This window comes from Pinus tabuliformis, chromosome 6, assembly GCF_031772625.1.
Source record: "Pinus tabuliformis cultivar Carrire ecotype Pingquan chromosome 6, CPIR1, whole genome shotgun sequence".
NCBI lineage: Eukaryota > Viridiplantae > Streptophyta > Pinopsida > Pinales > Pinaceae > Pinus > Pinus tabuliformis.
This window is the reverse complement of record NC_142292.1, coordinates 2,038,321,074-2,038,341,033: the sequence shown is the minus strand read 5'-3', so window position 1 is coordinate 2,038,341,033 and position 19,960 is coordinate 2,038,321,074.

The following is a 19,960-nucleotide window of genomic DNA, read 5'->3' as shown; positions in this document are numbered from 1 at the left end:
AATGTTGTTTCTAAGCGAGATGTGCCATCCTCTTCCTCAATTCTCGTTTCATATGCCATAATAATTCCATGCAATTCGTCTATGCTGAGATTGGTCAGATCCGGTCTATCTTCCAAGATAGATACCTTTGGGTTGAATCTTGTTGGAAAGGTTTTGAGGATATTTCAGACAACAATTTTCATGTCGATAGGTTCTCCCAAACCTTCCAATGTATTTTTTTTTCATCAACAAGCTCAAAGTATGCAACAAAATTTTCATCTTCCTTCATTTTGAGTTGCTCAAAAATTTCCCTGTAAATTTGAAGCTTTGCTTCTTTCACCTTTGGGTCATCTACATATATATTTTCAAGTTTTCCCCATACCTCTTTAATAGTTTTGCAACTCAATACCTTAATATGAAAAAATTTGATAAGCCCACTGATAATAAGATCTTTAGTCTTTGCATCATATAACATATTTTTATTACCTTGTTCATCCTGAGTCTGTGTGAATCCTTTGTCAATGATTTCCCATACTTTGTATCCTTGAACCAGCAAATGAACCTACATTCTTCCACTCCAAAGTGCATATTTATTTCCATTGAACAAAGGAACTCTATCCTTAGTATACTTGATGATCTCCTTCCAGTTTTAGACTACTATTGAAGGAACCAAGCTCTGATACCAATTGTTGGAACTACTGAGAAGGGGGGTGAATCAATATTCCTTAGCAATTAGCACTTTTAAATATTTTTTAGAGCATTAGTTAGTATTCAATTATTATTAATGTTTATCTAGTAACAACAGTAAAAAATAAAATGCAGTAGGAACAAGAATTTTTGGTGGAAAACACCCTCCAAGTCAAAAACCATCGAACACTTTTCTAATAAATTCTTCCATCTTCATCCCCAACTGAAATGAAAGTTACAACTTCCTAGAATTCTAGAAAATCATTCTTCTCCATCTCCCACTGAAAGGAAGCCCCAACACCCTGGTTGCTTCAATAGTCAACTGAACGGATGCCCCAACATCCTTGACCAACCTACCACCCTGAAGTGTTTATAGGCTCCAACCTATAGGCGACTTGAGCACCTGCCTAGCACCTCCTTGCCACCCTATAATGATTAGAAATGATACAAGAGTGTGGACTCCCGTACTAGGGACAATGATCCATGATACAATATGATTTACAATGATTTTCTTGTACTTGACTGAACACCCAATCACACTATGACCTGCAACCCGACCATTACATCATCCAAACAATGAATCCTATACATCCCAACAATGCCTCTTCAACTCTAGGAAGATTGAATCTTTTACAATAATGACTCTTTTACAATTGTACAATGATGATCTTTTTCAGGACTGACTCTTGAAAAGAACTGATGCTTGACTTGACACGACTTTTTGGGATCACTTGTAGATGCTGAGGTACTGTTGTGCTTGCTTCAAGTAATGGTACATTGGCATTGCATGTCCTTCTAGTATGTGTCTGAGTTGTTCTAAAGTGTTCTCCTTCATGCACATGCATTAACAAGAAAGATCCAAACAACTACCAAACAATATACTTACTATGTCCTAAAAAAATACATGTCAGAGATGATATTAAAAATTCAAATGCAAACACTAATTGTACATACCTTGCTGTAGCAGACTTACCCTTGATTGTTGATGTGTTGTCCTTGGTGTAGTGATCCTTGAATGCATACTTTTTCTTTCCTTCTAGGAGATCTATATTGAATTTGTTGTATCTATGTAATTTCGGATCTCCAAGGTCTTAAAATTTTTCCTATGGTAGCCCTCTAAGTTTTCTTTCCAACCCCATAGGTCTGATCGAAAGTGGATTCTTCAAGAAGGCATTATTCCCAATCTCCCACGATGACCTGGTTGTAGACAGGTTCAGTAGATCAAATGTGTACTAAGTACCACGTGTCATTGTTTCAACCTTCAGCCCTGAAAACGATACCCAACAAACTACAATACATCTTTTGTCTGTCATGTTTTACGAAATTTGAATCCAATGCTCAGTGAGAAAGTTATGATGATTTTACCAAGTTCACCTGTTTGATATGGAATTTCAGAGCCTGCAAAAACCCTAAATTCCTCAGATGATATCTCCGAAAATATAGCAAACCAAGATCTGAAATTGGGTCATGAGGTGTGCCAAGATTGTAGCTCCAATGGGTTTTAATTTCATATTTTGAAGCTTCATAGAAACAATGTTATAGAGAAAATTCCATGATGACCTGTTTGAAGTAGGGAAATCCTAGAATCCAAAGCTCTAAACTTGCTTCAAAACATACCTTCAAACTTGATCATAATTTTGTGCCCTAACCAAACCTCAACGAAACCTTAAACTCCCTGCAACAGATCCTACATTAGAAGCTCATTAGGGCTAGAAAATTACAGAGGTCTTCTCACAAGATAATTCATTGAAAAGTTCTTGCAAGAGGAGGATATGAAGGTCACTATTTAAAGAAATGTCTTGAGTTGAGATGGTCCTCAACAAGTGAATGTTAGAGGGATTTTAGGAGCATAAAACATTATTAATTATTGAATATTCAATGACCATAACCAATGATGAGAGCCATGCCACTAACTGGGGTTTCTAACTACAAACACGAATAATTCTCAAACCGTGAAGAACTATGCAGAGTGCCATATATCAACGGAAACATCTCGACGAGTAGAATCCATCTAGAATATCCTTAACTCAGAATAGGATAAGTTGGAAAGTAAAAATGGACATGAAAGATCGGGGTAGCCCCTGGTGCTGCTTGGGTTGACATCAACGACAACCACTGATCAACAATTGGTTTGACCTAGACCAACCTACCTAGACCAACCTAGAGGTGGGAGCCTATGAAAAATTGGTCTGACCTGTTATACCATTTTGTAATTGTTTCAAACAGTCCTATTCTTCAACCCTAGTATAGGTAAGGATGGGTGCAATCTTGGTGGTCCAAAGGGAAAACCAAAAGGGAAAGCCTAAGTCCCAAAGCCATAAAAGAGAGTTGAAATTTCAGAGGCTGAAATCACAGGGAAGGGCGAAATCGAAAGGAGGCCGAAATATCGAGAGTCGATACTGGAAGGACTAGCAGGAAGAATATGAGGATTTCAGGTTATTTGAGGAAGGAATGTGGAGACCTCGACGATTTATTTTAAAAGCGGGCCTGAAATGGAATGTCGGTGTAGGCAATCAGAAGGAGAGGTAGAGATCATATCGGAAGGAGAAGACCTCAGAGTAGAATGGTATCAAAATATCAAAGTTTTGTAACTCCTTAAAAATTGGATTTCTTTAGAAGTGATGAGGTAGCAAAGAGAAGAGAAATACAAAGGAAATCATCACAAAACCAAGAACCTTAAGGACCCTTTCTCTCTTCGTAGGGGAGACACATGGTAGTAGGTGATTGATCTCGGGGAGCACACATGGTAGATGACATCAACATGATGTGGTTGTATGGTGGACATGTGTCAATCAATGTCCGCATTTTTTGGGACTTAATAGGGAAAATTTGGGTGACGCCTGCCACCACTCAGGGGGCACCAGTTTGCAATGATGATGTTAGTATGGCTTCATTTTGGAGGTCTGTTTTTTGAAGGATGGAGTTTTTGTAACTCTTGTCAAATAGTGTTATCAAAAGTGTCAATCCAAAGAAGGGGCTTCGATGTTAAGTTCCATTCGGTCATGAGGACTTAGAGGAGCAAGGGCGTAGAAAGGGCAGAGCATCGAGGTGCTATAAACTATTTCGGAGGTAGGGGAGATCAGAACACCACCATAAAAACCTTTTGAGAAAGTCTATGATGAAAGGAGCTTTTGATGTGTTGTTGGCACTTGGTTATGAAAACCCAAAGAACTAAAGACAGAGAGAAAATACAAAGGGAAATAGGCCCCTGACAGAAGCCCAAAATCTTGAGCACCCAAGCACCAAGCTGACGGTCACAACACCTGGTCCTCTGGAGGAGAAATAGAAAGGGGGGTTAAGAGCAAAGGAGTTGAAGGCGTCAGAGTGTATGACTTTGTAACATTTGTTTTAATAAGAGTAACGATATGAGAAAACTATGATACTGTGATATAGAGAACATGAAGGATGCATGGGTTTACAACTAATTAAATGTGTGTAGAAGGTTGGTGTCACAAGAGTAATGGCTACCACAGAGATCGCTAGGTCAAGGAGAGAAGGACCCTGATTTGCACGAAAAATATTTGTCCTGTCTCATGCTGGGAAGTAAGCCATCCCTAATATGATGTGCACATTACATGGCATTAAATGAAGAACAATTCCATCATTTTAGAGAAGCTATGTTGTTGTACATTTTGATATTTGTACAGTGCGACTGAAAATTAATTATATGGAGATCACTCAAAGACCCATTCTCAATGATTAATGATGCATAAATGCAAGTAGTTTTTCAATGCCCCAAAACTCCATCTCATTAGCCCACCACAATCTCAGATAATGGAGCCTAAGTCCACCTCAAGAAATCAGAGGAATTGGCAAGGGATATATTTTTGTTGTGTCAATCATGAGACCTCATGCTTGGTTTATGTTTTGTAAAGATTTCATCTCAAAGAGGAACCAAATTCTGTTATGACAGTTAGGCCACTCGCATGCTCATACAACTGGGCAATTCAGACAGTTGGAGCATTCAAGATATTTTATAACTATTCATTTGAACTTTCTCCATATAAAATGGAAGAGGAAATTAATAAGAAGGGTATGATTTTCCTGGTTCCACAGGTTGGTTTTGCCTTGCAAATCCCACAAGTTTTGGCTGTGACATGTATTTCATTCCAGAAGATTAATGAAGAAGTTCTGGTGATTCCAAGAATTTGGGATATGTAGTATGTGTTCTTCCTTTGTATTCTGCTTCATGTGTGTTCTCTTCTTTAGAAATTGTGTAATTGTAGTTGTTGGATTCACTCTAAATTCACATATTTACTTAGGTTAAGTGATAGAAGATTGAACCTATGAAATTGTAGATTTATCTATGTTATGTATTAGCATATGATACCTATGAAATTGTAGAACTACTTGTGTTAAGAAATAATTGATAGTACCTGTGAGAGAGATAGAGTTGAAAGCCTTAAAATGAGCTCCATAATTTCTACACCTCACTCCTTTTATCTTTTCATGGTTATGTCGAGATTTGTTGCCTAGGACTTTGTGTTTATTCAACCCTTTGCACCAGGTTCCTCTCTTCTATTTCTCCTTTCCATATTTACTGCAACAACAAATTAAGTCACATTTTCTATGTATCAGCCGCCAGACCTGAGCATTTATTCTTGGGAATGATACATTGTTCATGTGTATATTGAAGTTGCCTTTGAGAAAGGTAATTCAACCAAAATCTAAATAATTTTACATACATCTCTTGAGATGCATTGATTTATCTTCAAGAGAGACTAAGATCTCTTAGGCACTGACTCTCCTTAACCAAGGGGTTGTCTCTAGGAGCTACAACATCTTCTAGCACCGATGCCGGGGACAAATTAGAATACTTTTCACTAGGTATGACATTAGTACATTATTTTTGTTAGGTGAGCAAATGAAGTGTGGCTTGAATTTCTCTCACCTTGGTGACTCCACTATTTAAAATCTTCACTTTATCATCCTGGCTTTCAAAAGACCTCATACTCGTTCTGATACCTCCCAACAAAAGACTCATCTAATATTTGACCCTGAAAAAATCATATCCAAGATGAATTAGCAAGAGTGGGCCCCTATTACTCTAGATCCTGTAATCTCGTTCCTTTAAGTAACAACTTCCAGCTCTAATAAGGTTGAGATAAACTACTCTGATCCATTTTTCAAAGCCTTGGAACATTCAGGAGAACGTTGTCAACTATTCAACCCATTTTCCTCAAGAACCAAATATCAAGAGGATTTTGTCAGTATGCCTCTTTTCACACTCTATACCCTCCTAGAAGTTGAGGAAATTAAATATATCCTCACTAATAGTTTGACTCATAGCACAGTTCAGCCCTGATAACCATAATCCATATAACTTCCCAACTAGGCCCTGTGGTAAATATTATACCACCTCCATTGGAAAACATGGTTTTCCATGGTTTTCTACTTAATAGATATGCTCCACTCAACCCTCCACAACCTCTGAATGGGATGCCATAATATTACCTTAAACTCCTACCCATATTCATGGGGGAGGATCATATATCAACTGAGAAGCATATAAAAACCTTCTATGCATTTGCTAAGAATCTGAATGTAGAACATCTAGATGTAGTACTAAGACTCTTTGTTCAACATTTAGATGAAGAGGCGAGAAAATGGTTCAAGAATCTACCAAATGCTTCAATCAATACCTAGGAGGAGATGGAGAACTATTTCAAGCATAAATGTGGGGAAAGAAGGGGCCATGGGTATATCCTTACAAAATTCAATGCAATGTAGAAAAAACACAATGAAGATGTCTCAGAGTTTATAAGGAGGTTTACTAAACTATATAATAGTCTTCTTGCCGAAATTAAACCCCCACAGGTTGCTTCCAAAGTGGTTTTTGTCGGGGCATTTGAACCACAGTTTGGGTTTATTCTTAAAGAAAGAAGGTCACGCACTCTAGATCAAATCCAAACATATGCCCTAGAAGCTGAAGCAAATTTCACCTCCACTAGAAAGTGGAAAGGGAAGATTGAATATGGTGATAGGAGGTAGGGAAAGGAAGAAGCCAGTTATTCGAGGTATGCAAAAGAAACCCAAGAACAAAATTTAGATGAGATGAACAAGATAATAAGGAATTTCTCTAACAAACTCATAAAATTAGATTTGGAAAAAAATAACCCCCCTCGACCAAGTCAACTAACTCCTAATAGAAATTTTAATTCCCAATACAAGAGGCTACCTTTGAAGATCTTGCAAAGGGAAAGAAAGGATCACCCGAACCATATTCAACCTCCTATGTATTTGGAATATGATCACGAGGAGACTGTTGAAGAAACTACAAAAGTTCAAGAAAACTAGTTGTCTTCTCTCTCAAAGGTAGAAAATGAAATAGAAGAACAAGTAGGAGAAGGGGTTGATTTAGATGCCCCACTGGATGATGAGGAGATAGACATTTACTGCAAATAGTTTTGGGATTTCATGCAAGCCCAGTTGCACATGAAATACGATCTTAAATCATCTAGAAAAAGGTCTAGGGGGCAAGATCATACTGAAAATCCTCTTCATCCGAGTTCGCCAAAGCTAGTAGATAAATGGAAGAAACCACTCAACCATGTCTCAGCTTTGAAAATTTTAGAAGGTATGGTTTGTCCTTAAACCCGAAGAAATCTCGGTTTACTTTAAGTGAAGGGAATCTATTGGGCCACATTGTAGCAAAGGAAGGAGTAAAAATTGATCCCAAAAGGGTGGAGGCTATTAATGATATTCCTTTACCTAAGAATAGGAAGGAGATTCAAGTTTTCTTGGGAAGAATAAATTTTCTAAGGAGATTCATACCAAACTATGTTGAAATTCTTAAAGAAATCGAAAAAATAATGAAGGAGGACAGGGAAGTCAAGTGGACCATAGAATCCTAGGAGTCATTCTCTAGAATAAAAAAATATTTTGCAGGAGCCCCAGTCTTAGCTAGCCCATATTATCAGATGACATTCTTCATTTTCTCTTCTGTCTCTCCTAACACGGTGGAAATTTTTCTATTGCAAAAAAATAATGAAGGACAGGAACAACCGATTGCATTTTTCAGCTAGTTGTTGCAACATTCAGAGTTGACATATAATATATTACAGAAATAAGCTTATGCCTTGGTCAAATCCTTGAAGGTCTTGCGAATTTATGTCCTTCAGTACAATATAATAGTGTATGTTCCAACTGTCACTATGAAAGACATTCTCGTGCAAGGAGACAGTGAAGGTAAGAGGGGCAAGTGGATTTCCAAAATTAAAGAATATGACATGGAGATCAAACCCACTAAGCTGATCAAGGGGTAGGGATTGCCTAAAATATTATCTAAAGCTAACTTCCAGGCCCTTGGTATAAATTTGCTAACAAATAAGGGAGGGGGAAGTGAAAGATAAGAGGAGTAGAAAATAATTGTATCCTCAACACAAAAATTTAGATGAAGTACCTTGCCTCACACTAGTACAAATATATTGTCCATTATTTACTTTTTCTTAATTTCCTAGTAAATTTTGAGCAAGTTAAATACAAGGCCTTGATGTTGCAAGCTCAAAAGTTTGTTATCTCAAATGGTCAACTGTATTGGAAGGACCCAGTGGGGATTTTTCTATTATGCCTAGTAGAAGAGGAGATTTCCATGGTAATTGATGAATTCCACAACTGTGTTTGTGGGGGACATTACAGTTGGAGAGCCACAACCCATAAAATCCTCAAAGTTGGATTGTATTGACCCAAACTATTCGTTGAGTTGCATACATATGTTCAAACCTATGAGAAATGTCATATTTTCGTAGAGAAGCAGAAGTTAGCATCCCTCCCCTTGATCCTTGTTTTTGTGGGGAAGCCCTTCAAGCAATGGGGACTAGACTTCATAGGAGAAATACATCCACCATCCAATGATAAAAAAAAAATGGATACTTACAACCACTGACTATTTCACGAAATGGGTGGAGGCCATCCTAGTGAGAAATGCCATCGATGCAATGGTAATCAAGTTTATGGAGGAGAATATCCTTGCCTAGTTTTGTTGTCCAAAGAATATTATCATTGATAATGCTCAGGTGTTCAAGTAAGCCAAGTTTCTTAGCATTTTCCAAAAACACAACATCATCATGGGGCATTCCACCACCTACTACCTGTAGGGGAATGGACTAGCTGAATCTTCAAATAAAACTCTAGTCAGCATTCTGAAAAAGACCATATCAAAAATTCAAAAAATTGGGAGGACTCACAATTGAAATTTGCTTTATGGGCCAAGAGAGTAACTACCAAGAGGTCAAAAGGGAATTATCCCTTTGAATTGGTATATAGAAGCATTGCAATTTTCCCTATATAGCTAGTAGCAAAAATTTATCTTAAATTTTAGAAACCTTGGCGAATTCCACTAGTCCATAATATGAAATCTATAAAATGTTTGGAGATATTTTTGTAAAAATATTCAAATCTATAATATTTTTATGTAGTCTATATATAATTTTTTGGCGATTTTTAGGGTAAAATAATTTCATTCTATAAAATTTGGGCAAATCATTTTTACAAAAAAATGGAAATTAGCGAACCTTTTTTTTTGGAAAAAGTATAGAACATTAGCCCATGGGCGAATATTAGCCCCTAAAATTTTCCATGCTAGCTAACCATGTGAGTGGCTACAATCCTATAAGATATTGAGGAGGAGCCAAACTCTCTAACCAGGAGAATAAATTAGTGAGTGGAGCTGTAAGAAATCAGAGGGGAGGTAACTCAAAATATGATTAAGTATGACGAGAAGTGATGATTGATGCTATGTGATTCGTTCTCCACATTTCACTAGTTTCAATCCCACTTCTTCACCCCTGTGAGCATCACCCGATGCAATGAGTGCTAAGTGAACTATTCAAAAATCATGAGAAATTAGTCAGTTACGACTACCTCTCATGGAAATGGTCATACGTTTGAATGACTTACTTAACGCAGTTGAATCCCAAAAATGATATCTAATATAAAGGCTCTTTTTGACAAAAGGGCAAGGGAAAGATCCTTACAACTAGGATATTAGGTACTTAGATGGGATGTTAGGAGGGAGGACAAAGGAAAACATGGGAAGTTTGATCCCTTGTGGTTTGGACCCTTCAAAATATCTGAAACAAAAGGAAATAACACCTTCTTACTGAAAAACTTGTATGGTGAAGTGCTTGAATTTCATGTGAATGGGAAGTTTCTCAAGCTCTATTTTCAACATTAAAGAGGTCCATTTTCACTCACTGTATATACCGGTGTGCCATTGTACATACCAATAATGTTTCTAGTTCTTACTTCTACTATTTTTGTTTTCTATGCAGCTGAATAAAAATGACTCCACGCCCAATGGTGAAGGCTACTAATCTGCAGGTTCTAAATGCATTTCTTGCAATACATTGTCCCTAGTTGGAGATGATGTTTTCACATGTTATACCCTTTTATAATTGTTTCAAATAGTCTTATTCTTCATCCCTAGTATAGAGATGGATGGGTGAAATCTTGGTGGTCCAAAGGGAAATCCAAAAGGGAGAGTAAAAATCCCAAAGCCATAAAGGAGAGCTGAAATTTCAAAGGCCGAAATCACAAGGAAGGCTGAAATTGAAAGGAGGCTGAAATATCAGGAGTTGATATTGAAAGGACTAGTAGGCAGTATATCATGATTTTGGGATATCAAAGGAAGGAACGTGGAGACCTCAGTGGTTTATTTTAAAAGCAGGCCCGAAATGGAATATAAGAGCAGGAAATCAGAAGGAGAGACAAAGAGAAAATCAAAGCCTCAACATTTTGGAACCTGATATTGGAAGGAGAATACCTCAGAGTAGAGTGGTATCGAAATATCATAGTTTCATAACTCCTTAAAAATTGGGTTTCTTTAGAAGCACTGAGATAGCAAAGAGAAGAGGAAATGCAAAGGAAATCATTGCAAAACCAAGGACCCCAAGGACCCTTTCTGTCTCCGCGAGAGAGACACATGACAATAGGTGATTGACCTCGGGGAGCAGAAATGATTGTGTGGTGGACACATGGAAATCAATTTTGGCATTTTGGGGACCTAAGAGGGAAAATCTGGGTGACACATGTCACCACACAGGGGGTGCCACATGGAAATGATGATGTTAGTATGACATCATTTCGAAGGTCTGTTTTTTGGAGGATGGAGTTTTTGTAACACGTGTCAATTTGTTTATGACGTTAGTATGACATCATTTCGAAGGTCTATTTTTTACAGGATGGAGTTTTTGTAACACGTGTCAATTTGTTTTATCAAAAGTGCCGATTAGAAGAAGGGGTTTTGATGTTAAGTGGAATTTTATCATGAGGACTCAGAGGACCAAGGGCATAGAAAGGTGGAGCACCCAGGTGATATAAAGTATTTCGAAGGTAGGGGAGATCAGAACTCCACCATAAAATAATTTTGGGAAAATTTATAATGAAAGCAGCTCCGATGTGTTGTTGTTGTTTGGTTATGAAAACTTAAAGAACCAAAGGAAAAGACAAATTACAAAAGGAAATATTCCTCCGACAGAATCTCAAAAGATTCAGCACCTAAGCACCAAGTCGATGGTCAAAACACCTATTCCCTTGGAGGAGAAATAAGAAGAGGGGTTAAGAGAAAAGGGGTTGAAGGCATAAGAGTGTTATGAATTTGTAACATTTTTTTTCATAAGATTTATTATATGAGAAAGCTCTGATACTGTGCTACAGATAACATGAAGGATGAATGGGTTGGAAGCTAATTAAATGCATGAAAAAGGTTTGTGTCAGAGGAGTAATGGAAACTGCAGAGATCTCTGGGTCAAGGAAAGAAGGACTACGATTTGTAAGAAAAAGATTAGTCATGTCTCATGCTGGGAAGTAAGATATCCCTAATATCACATGCACGTTACAGAGGATTAAACGAAGAATAGTTCCATCAATTCAAAGAAGCCATGCTACTATAGATTTTGATCTTAGTATAGTGTGACTGAGAATTACTTCTCAACATGGATATCACTAAAATACCCATTATCAATGATTAATGAATCAATGATGAATAAATGTGAGTAGTTCATCAACTCCCCGCAACTCCATCTCATTATCCCACCACAAACCCAGATAATGGAGCCTAAGTCCACTTCAAGAAATCAGAGGACTCGAAAAGGAAGATATTTTTGTTGTGTCAATCATGACACCTCATGCTTTGTTTATGTTTTGTAAAGATTTCATTTCAAAGAGGAACCAAAATCTGTTAGGACAGTTAGGCCACTCACAAGCTCAAATAAATAGGTAGTTCATATAGTTAGAGCATTCAAGATTTTTTGTAAATATTTGTTTCAAACCTCTCCCTATAAAAAGGAAGAGGAACTTAATAAGAAGGGTTTGACTTTCCTGGTCCCCCAGGCTTTTTTTCCTTGAAAATCCCACAAGTCTAGCCTGTGACATGTATTTCATTTGGAAATATTAATGAAGAGGTTCTGGTGATTGCAAGCATTAGGGATATGTAGTATGTGTTCTTCCTCTGTATTCCACTTCATGTGTGTTCTCTTCTTCATAAATTGTGTAATTGTAGCTTTTGGATTCACTCTAAATTCATAGATTTACTTAGGTTAAGTGATAGAGGATTGAACCTGTGAAATTATAGATTGATATATGTTATGTATTAGCATATGATACCTATGAAATTTTATAACTACCTTTGTTGCGAAGTAGCTGATAGTAACTATGAGAGAGATAGAGTTGAAAGCCTTAAAATGCGCTCCATAATTTCTACACCTCACTCCTTTTATCTTTTCATGGTTTTTCTGATATTTATTACCTAGTACTTTTTGTTTATCTAGCCCTCTGCACCAGGTTCTTCTCTTCTATTTATCCTTTCCATCTTTACTGAAACAAAAAATTAAGCTACATTCTCTTTGTATCGACCACTAGACCTAGGAATTTATTCTTGGGAATGATACATTGGTCATGTTTATATTGAAGTTACCTCTGAGAAAGGTAATTGAACCAAAATATAAATCATCTTACATCTATATCTTGAGTTGCACTGATTTATCTTCAAGAGAGACTAAAATTTCTTAGGCATTGACCTCTCCTCAACCCATGGGTTGTCTCTTGTTCACTTGTGGGGGCCTGACCCAGGTTCAACATTAGTTAGCCAAACAAATCCCTACATTATTGGCCCTTTCAGCATCAGCTCATAGAGCGAGGACTGAAGTCTCACCCGAAGTAGTATGGGGGGATGTTGGAACCAAGTTTCTACACCCTTGAGATGGATGTGATGTCAGTTTATCCCAGCTATAGCTACCTATGCGCAAGTTGCTTATCCCTCTGCTCTACCCTTCAGTACCTTCACGAAATGTTAAAATCAACTTCCGCACAGCCCTAACCAGGGGCTGAAGTCCTTTTGTGCTGCTAGGGAAGCAAACTGTGATATTTCCCAAACTATGCTAAGTATCTTACTTGATTTATTAATAGATCTTAGTTAGCTTTGCGTAACGGATGTTCTTACTTTTGTTCACTATAATTGAAATTTATACCCAATATAGTAAATGCATAAACATGAAATAAGGACACAGAAATTGTAGAATACTTCTCTTTATTGATAATTCAGGATTATTACAGACTCAACCTACCCTGCGCACTCAGCTGCAGACTTCTAAGCCTCTGCGCACTCAGCTGCAGACTTCTAAGCCTCTGCGCACTCAGCTGTAGAGCCTCTACCTATGTTGCGACCCAAAAACTTAGACTTGTACTTCAAAGCTATCATACATGTTTGATCTTCTTTGATTCCATTCTAATTGACTTCAACTACTTAGATCTTAGCTCTATTTATACAATCCATGGTTTGTGGACCATGGGTAGATCTTCTACAGCTCACATTACATTTTCAAAATAAGGGTGGACAACTCTATGACTCTTTAACAACTACACGTTCCATAACCACAAAATGCGGAGTCTTTACATTTGTATTACAAAATTGACCAAAATATGGGCTTTAAGCCCCAAAACTGCCCTTGGGGAATCCTGCACCCAATAGGCCCCCAACACAAACATCGTGACTCGCCCTCGAGTGACTCTGCAGGTGTGGAGATCTTAGCGCAAAAACCTCCCAGCTCTATTTGGATCATTGCAACTTCGGTAGCACATTGTGCGTCCACCTGTTGGACTTCTTCCATGCGTTGTTCCGTGACTGTTGCTGAATTGTTGCTCTGAATATTCTGCTAAGTTGCCTGTAGTTACGTGAGCTTTCCTTAAATGGAGGTTGTGATCACATAATCCTCGCCTATCAATGGCTGTAGGCACACTTTTAAAACTGCTTCTTTATGCCAAGCAACATCCACCTATTCCTTGAGTGCCTTTGCCTCCTACATTCGTGCAAGTATTTGTGTAAGGGAAACCGTCTGTGCAGTCATTTTTACCTCGTCGTACCTTTGATGTAGCTCGTGCACCTCTTTCTCGAGGTGCTCTACATTTGGGTCCTCCTGCAGGGTGGTTATGACCTCAAATGACTATTCGAAAAGCTCCATGCAGTGTGTCACTGCATTGTCAACCGCCACTATTACTTTTGTAACAACGGTGGTACGCTATACCCTGATTTTCAACGGAGTTGAAGGTTGCGCATTCAACTGCAATTCTGTGATTTGTAGTTTCAACTCTAGTTGAGCCTTGGCCATCTCGGCTCGGGCATTGCGCACCCCTGTGGCCAACTTATAGACGTGTGCCTCCACCGGTTCTTCTGCCTGAATGTCCAACTCCGGGACCATTTGATAGGCTTCCTCCACAACCTGCATTATCTTCTTATTCTACTCGACTGCTTCGTTGCGTTGTAGGCGCAACATGTTGATGCGTTGCTCGCTCATTACCTGTAGAGCGCAACTCTCCCTGGCCCAAAGTTCCAAGGTGACTGCATCCTGCAAGAGATAGAGCATCTCTCGAGGGAGCGCAGCCATATTTAATCCTACCCCTTTAAGGCTGCTGACCACGGGCCTGCCGACCTCATTCACTATAGTGAGTCCTCCATCTGGTAGCATTATCATGTTGGTTACACGTGTGCACAACATCTCCTCAACAACTGAAATGTTGACCGCAAGGTTGATGGACATTATGCTAGCCAATGGAGTGTGACCCTACAACTCCTATAGTTTTGTTCGAAGAGCCCCCAATATGAACTGCTGTTGTTCTTCAAATTATTGGAGGGCCTCTGCTGAGACATCCCTCACCGTTTCTCCAATGTCATGCAAATCCCCCTCAGTGAGGGTGATTGGGTTGAAGGACGTCTTTGATGCCTTTATTTTCTTTCATGGCGCTGCCTTCTCTTGCGGTCACTGATGATTGAGTTGGGTAGACGTCATCTGTGGGTCCACACCACCTTGTTCTGTCTCTGTTTCTTCCTTAGTGTTGTGTGAAGGTGAATTCTATCCTTCACGCTCTTCTCCTCTTGTTTTCTATTATTCTTCCAGTTTCGTGGCACCGCGCACTGTTTGGGCCTTAGCCTCTACTTCCTCTTTTTGTGCTTATCTACTAGATGTGCCATTCGGAGCTTTATTTCCTCTTTTTTACGCTGTGCAGTGGAATTGTCCACTTCCATTGCATAGCCAGCTGGAGCACGCCACTCCGGCGGCCAAGACACAAGGACTGCAAAAATTACATCATCAGTCGCCAGGTATGGTAGGTTATGACATGTCTTTGTAGGGTCCTTCCATGCCCTGATAAAAACATGGTGGAAATGCACTTTAAACTCTACAAAGCTCTGTAGACTAGTGTATACTGTGGGCGATAACCATGGCTTGCAATTGATCCCCATATGGATATTCATCTCCATTCATACCCAAAAAATCTTCCTCTGGAATGTTCAACACGACTGAAGGGAATTGGCTATCTTCGGGCAGCTCCCATGCCACCAGTACTATCGAAAACAAGAGCCATGAATAGTGAAACATTTTTCCTTGCTCCTGTGCCTCATGACAGTTCACAAGGAACTCGCTGCATATATAGTTCGCCTAGTTGAACTGGACTCCTTCTGCACATTGGGCTGCTAGTGCAACCACGGGTGCGGGCACCTCATCTGCATGGTACTTCCGCATCACCTTCCCTACTAGTATTTGTGTCACAACCTTGACTGCAGGGTTGTTAATGCTATAGATGGCTTATCCTCGCTTCTTCTTCTCCAACTTGAACTTCTTCTTCATTTCTTCCACGAGGGCCAACTCGCCACATTTTCCTTATGATATGTTGGTTGGATCCTCCCCTGAGTAATGAAGCCATGTGATTTGATGAATCAAGTGGTCTGTGATGGGAATGGGCTCCTCCAGCCACAAACACCCATCATGCACCAAGAAGGGCAGCTGCCTAATGATGAAGACGATCACTGGGGCATGGTGGTAATGTGACACCCAAAGCAAGTTAAGCAACCCAACTTTCTCTACACCTTTGAGCCATGTCCACGGCTCCAATTGAATTGTTCCAGTAGCCGCGTCAATCCTCTAGCACATTAGCTTCTCAGTCGCTAAATGCGGGAACTTCTCATGGTCTGTGAGGTCCCAATCTTCAAACTTCAACATAGGAACCTGCCCAAGTGTGGTCCCTCAAAAATAATATCATCTGGGAGAATTGGAGTTTGCAGAGAGCTCTTTCTCTCATCTATGTCCTTCGGCACCTTGGCTTCACCCTTGCGCAGAGGAACATATTCAGGTAATCGGGTAATAGGGTCCACACCCTAGGTTTCAACTTCCATTTCTTTGTCCTCCTTGTCCACTATGATTTCTTCATATTCCTCCTCGTCTGCCTCCGGATCAATGGCATTCCCCTTTTCCTGCAAGGTGAGCTTGGTCCTCTGTCAATTTCTGGGCAAGACACGCACCAAGATCATGGCCTGCTTACCCTTCTTAGGTCTTGGTGTTCTGGGTGATTTAGGGACCTCAACTATCGCTCTGATGCTTTCTGGGGCTTCTACTTCTGCAATTTCTTGCGTAGCTTCCTCAGCTGTCACTACTCTTGTATCCATGGCTTCTATGAGTGTTGAAATAGCGCTATTCCACAATTCTTGTAGTGACTCTGATCGTTGCTCAAACAATGAATTCGCTTTCAAAATCTCGAATAGGTCTTAGTTCATGTATACTTGAGTGTGCAACAACTCAGTTCTCAAAATTCCAAGTCTTTTTCATTGGACAACCACTTGTAATTTATAGGGCCTTTTCAATTTGAATTCGACTGTTCCCCCCACATTCATCCCCTTAATGCTAGATTGATAGCAGATTTTTAAGAATCTAACCCATAAAGTTCACCTTAAATGCTTGTTGCCCGCTCCATTTGGCCTCAAAATAACCATCAAATCATGAATAGTGACTTTAATGGTCACTTTCTAGTGGACCTACATGCTAGCGCAGCTGTCTTCATGTTGTCGTGGACCCTGTGACACTTTGCTGCTTTGTGCAGTCTTGACATCGTGTAGCTCCCTGAAAGTGTAGTTTATAGTTCTGCGCCTCCTTTCAGCTTCCTGGAGCACTAAGACTGTGCTTCTGTTGGATAGCTAGATGGTCGGGCCACCTATGTATGGCTTCAAACGACTGCCATTCACTTTTTCTGGGAAGGGATCTCCATTCAACTTAACCAACTGGACCGCGCCACCGTCGGTAATATCCTTAATAAAATACGGCCCCAGCTAATGCATTTTGAGTTTACATATAAACTTATCAAACTTACTATCATACAATAGCACTAAGTCATTCACCTTAAAGGTGCACAACTTAATATGTCGATCGTGCCAAGCCTTTTCACACTACTTTTGGACCTGCTAGTGAAATCCAACCAAAAATCTCTCTTCTTCCAGCTCACCCAAATGCGCGAGCCTCTCTTCCAGTGCTCCACGATCCATCATACCTGTGAACACTACTATGTGTAGACTAGGCATGATGTATTCCATAGGCATCACAGTTTCAACCCGTATACCAACCTAAAGGGTGTCTATCCCTTTAATTTCTTGCACGTTGTCCGATAAGCCTACAATATTGCAGGTATGCATAGGTCCCAATCATTTTGCTGAGCATTGCAAACCTTGGTTAGTGCGGTCTTCGGTACCTTGTTGAACGCCTCCACTGTCCTATTAGCCTGGCGTGATAAGGTGTTATCTTCTGGTGATACACCTAAATTTCCTCTATTAGCACGTTGATCGTCTCATTCAAGAAGTGTGTACCATGATCACTCATCAAGATCTTTGGACATCCAAATCGTGTCAGTACATGTTCAAATAGAAACTTTGTGGCAGTTGCACCCATGCAATCCTTCATCAACTGTGCTTCTCTCCAACAAGTCAAATACTCCATCACAGTGATAATATACCTTGTGCCTGTCTTCCCTTGAGGTTGAATAGGTCCTACAAAATCTATTGCCCACTTTTTGAAAGGTTGCAACATCATTCGTGGATTCAGAGGCATTTCATTCCTCTGTGATGTCTTACGTGTTCTTTGACATACATCGCATGCCTTGCAATATGCTTTTGAATCCTAATGAAGGGTTGGACACCACAACCCTGAACGTAGAATCTTTTGCGCAGTTGCTCTCCCTGCATAATGTCCTCCCAAGGTGCCCCCATGAGTGTGTGCAAGGATGTCGCTTCGTTCAAACTCAGGTACATACCTTCGCAATATTTCATCAGTTCCCATCTTGTATAGATGCCCAACAATGACAGAGAAATCTGTCGTTCGCACCACTAATTCCTTCTTTTGCTGGATAGAGTATCCTTTCGGTGCAGTTCCAATTGTTAGGAAGTGTCTTATATCCTCGAAATGTCCATCCGTGATGTGCATAGCAAAAGGCTACACGTCAGGTCATCCTTCAAATTAGTGGGTTCCTCCCCTATCTCAATGTGCAACAGGTGGTCTAGTCTCACGTTCAATCATCGAGGCTTCACAAAAATTTCAAAAATCGTATTCTTGGTGCAATAATAGCTACCTACAGATGTGGCCCCCCAACACAGGCTTATTAACTAGGTACTTTAACGTAGAGTACAGGTACACTTGCTCAGGTTGAGGCTTTTCTCCATAGGCCTACATCCATGTGTGTGGATCATTCTACCCATCATACTTGTTTGTCAGTTGCATTTTAGGCTTCCCAAATTGTGCTCTCATCATTCTCCTACATTCACGCCAATCATCAAAACTCCCCTTGTGCATACCCCACCATCTTTCGAGCGTAGCATGCAGTGCCCAATCCAAGGCCTAGAAGCATTGTTTTTCTAGAACCTCCCATTAAAATGCATCCAAAAATATATCTATCTCATTCATTCCATCATAAATAGGCAGATTCCTTACCTCTGACAACACACAACGCATCGACTGGGTCATCATATTGCAATTCAACATAGTCACTTCGTGTAACCGATTTTGCCATTGTTCTATTTCTTCATCAGAGTTTGAAGTGTAGGAAATCTCGCAATCCCATGTAATCCACTCATTCGTGGTGGGATTCACCTAGTCTTTGTTTTGCGTTGTTCTCTCATAATCATGGACCAGTTCCATATAGTGTGATCCTTCAACAGAATCCAGGGGTATTATTACATGAAGTGATTTCTTCTCAAAGATCATCTTTCGATTCTTCAGATTGATTACCCCTTTCACATCAGTATCCCAGTCAATTCCTAGGAGTACAAGGTAGGGATTGTTGTCATCAACAATCTCTATTACTTCAAAATTTTCCACCACACTCACTCCCTCAATATCCATGTTTACTCCCTACAGTCGCCCCATGGGTATGATTCTCTGCTGATTCGCCATCCCCAGTTGAATCGAAGACCATTGTAGCACAGGTATCCTCATTCACTCCCATGTCTATTTCGGTAAAGAATTTGCATCTGATCCCAAATCTAGAATGACTTGATCCATCTTGTATTCTTCGATCTGCGCATTTAGTCTCATTTCAAGCCCCGTCGTTGTTTTATGTTTTCTGATCTTCCAGACTACATGTGGTTCCCCTGGCTTGGCCCAACACAATTGTTGATAAGTTCCTATAACCCTTTCATAGCTTTATTGTCGCATAGTAACTTCATACAAGTTTCTAGGAAAGTAGTGAACATGGAGGGGTCCATCTCTGGCTCCAGTTTATCCTCGCTTCCTGAAGTGGAGGCCTCAATGAATCTCTTCTTAGCTTCCATGAATTCTTTGGGGGTGTGCTCCAAATCGAACTCATCTTCTTTCGCCGAGGTTTTGCGAACCCATGTACTGTCTTCCGACTATTTCCCCTTATCATCTCCTATCGCAATTCCACTTCGGAGCACTATATTTACGTTCAAATCTTCCTCGCATGGCTCAAACCTCATCATCTACAGGTTCTGAATCGGGGGAGGCAATATCACTCCTTTGTCACGTAT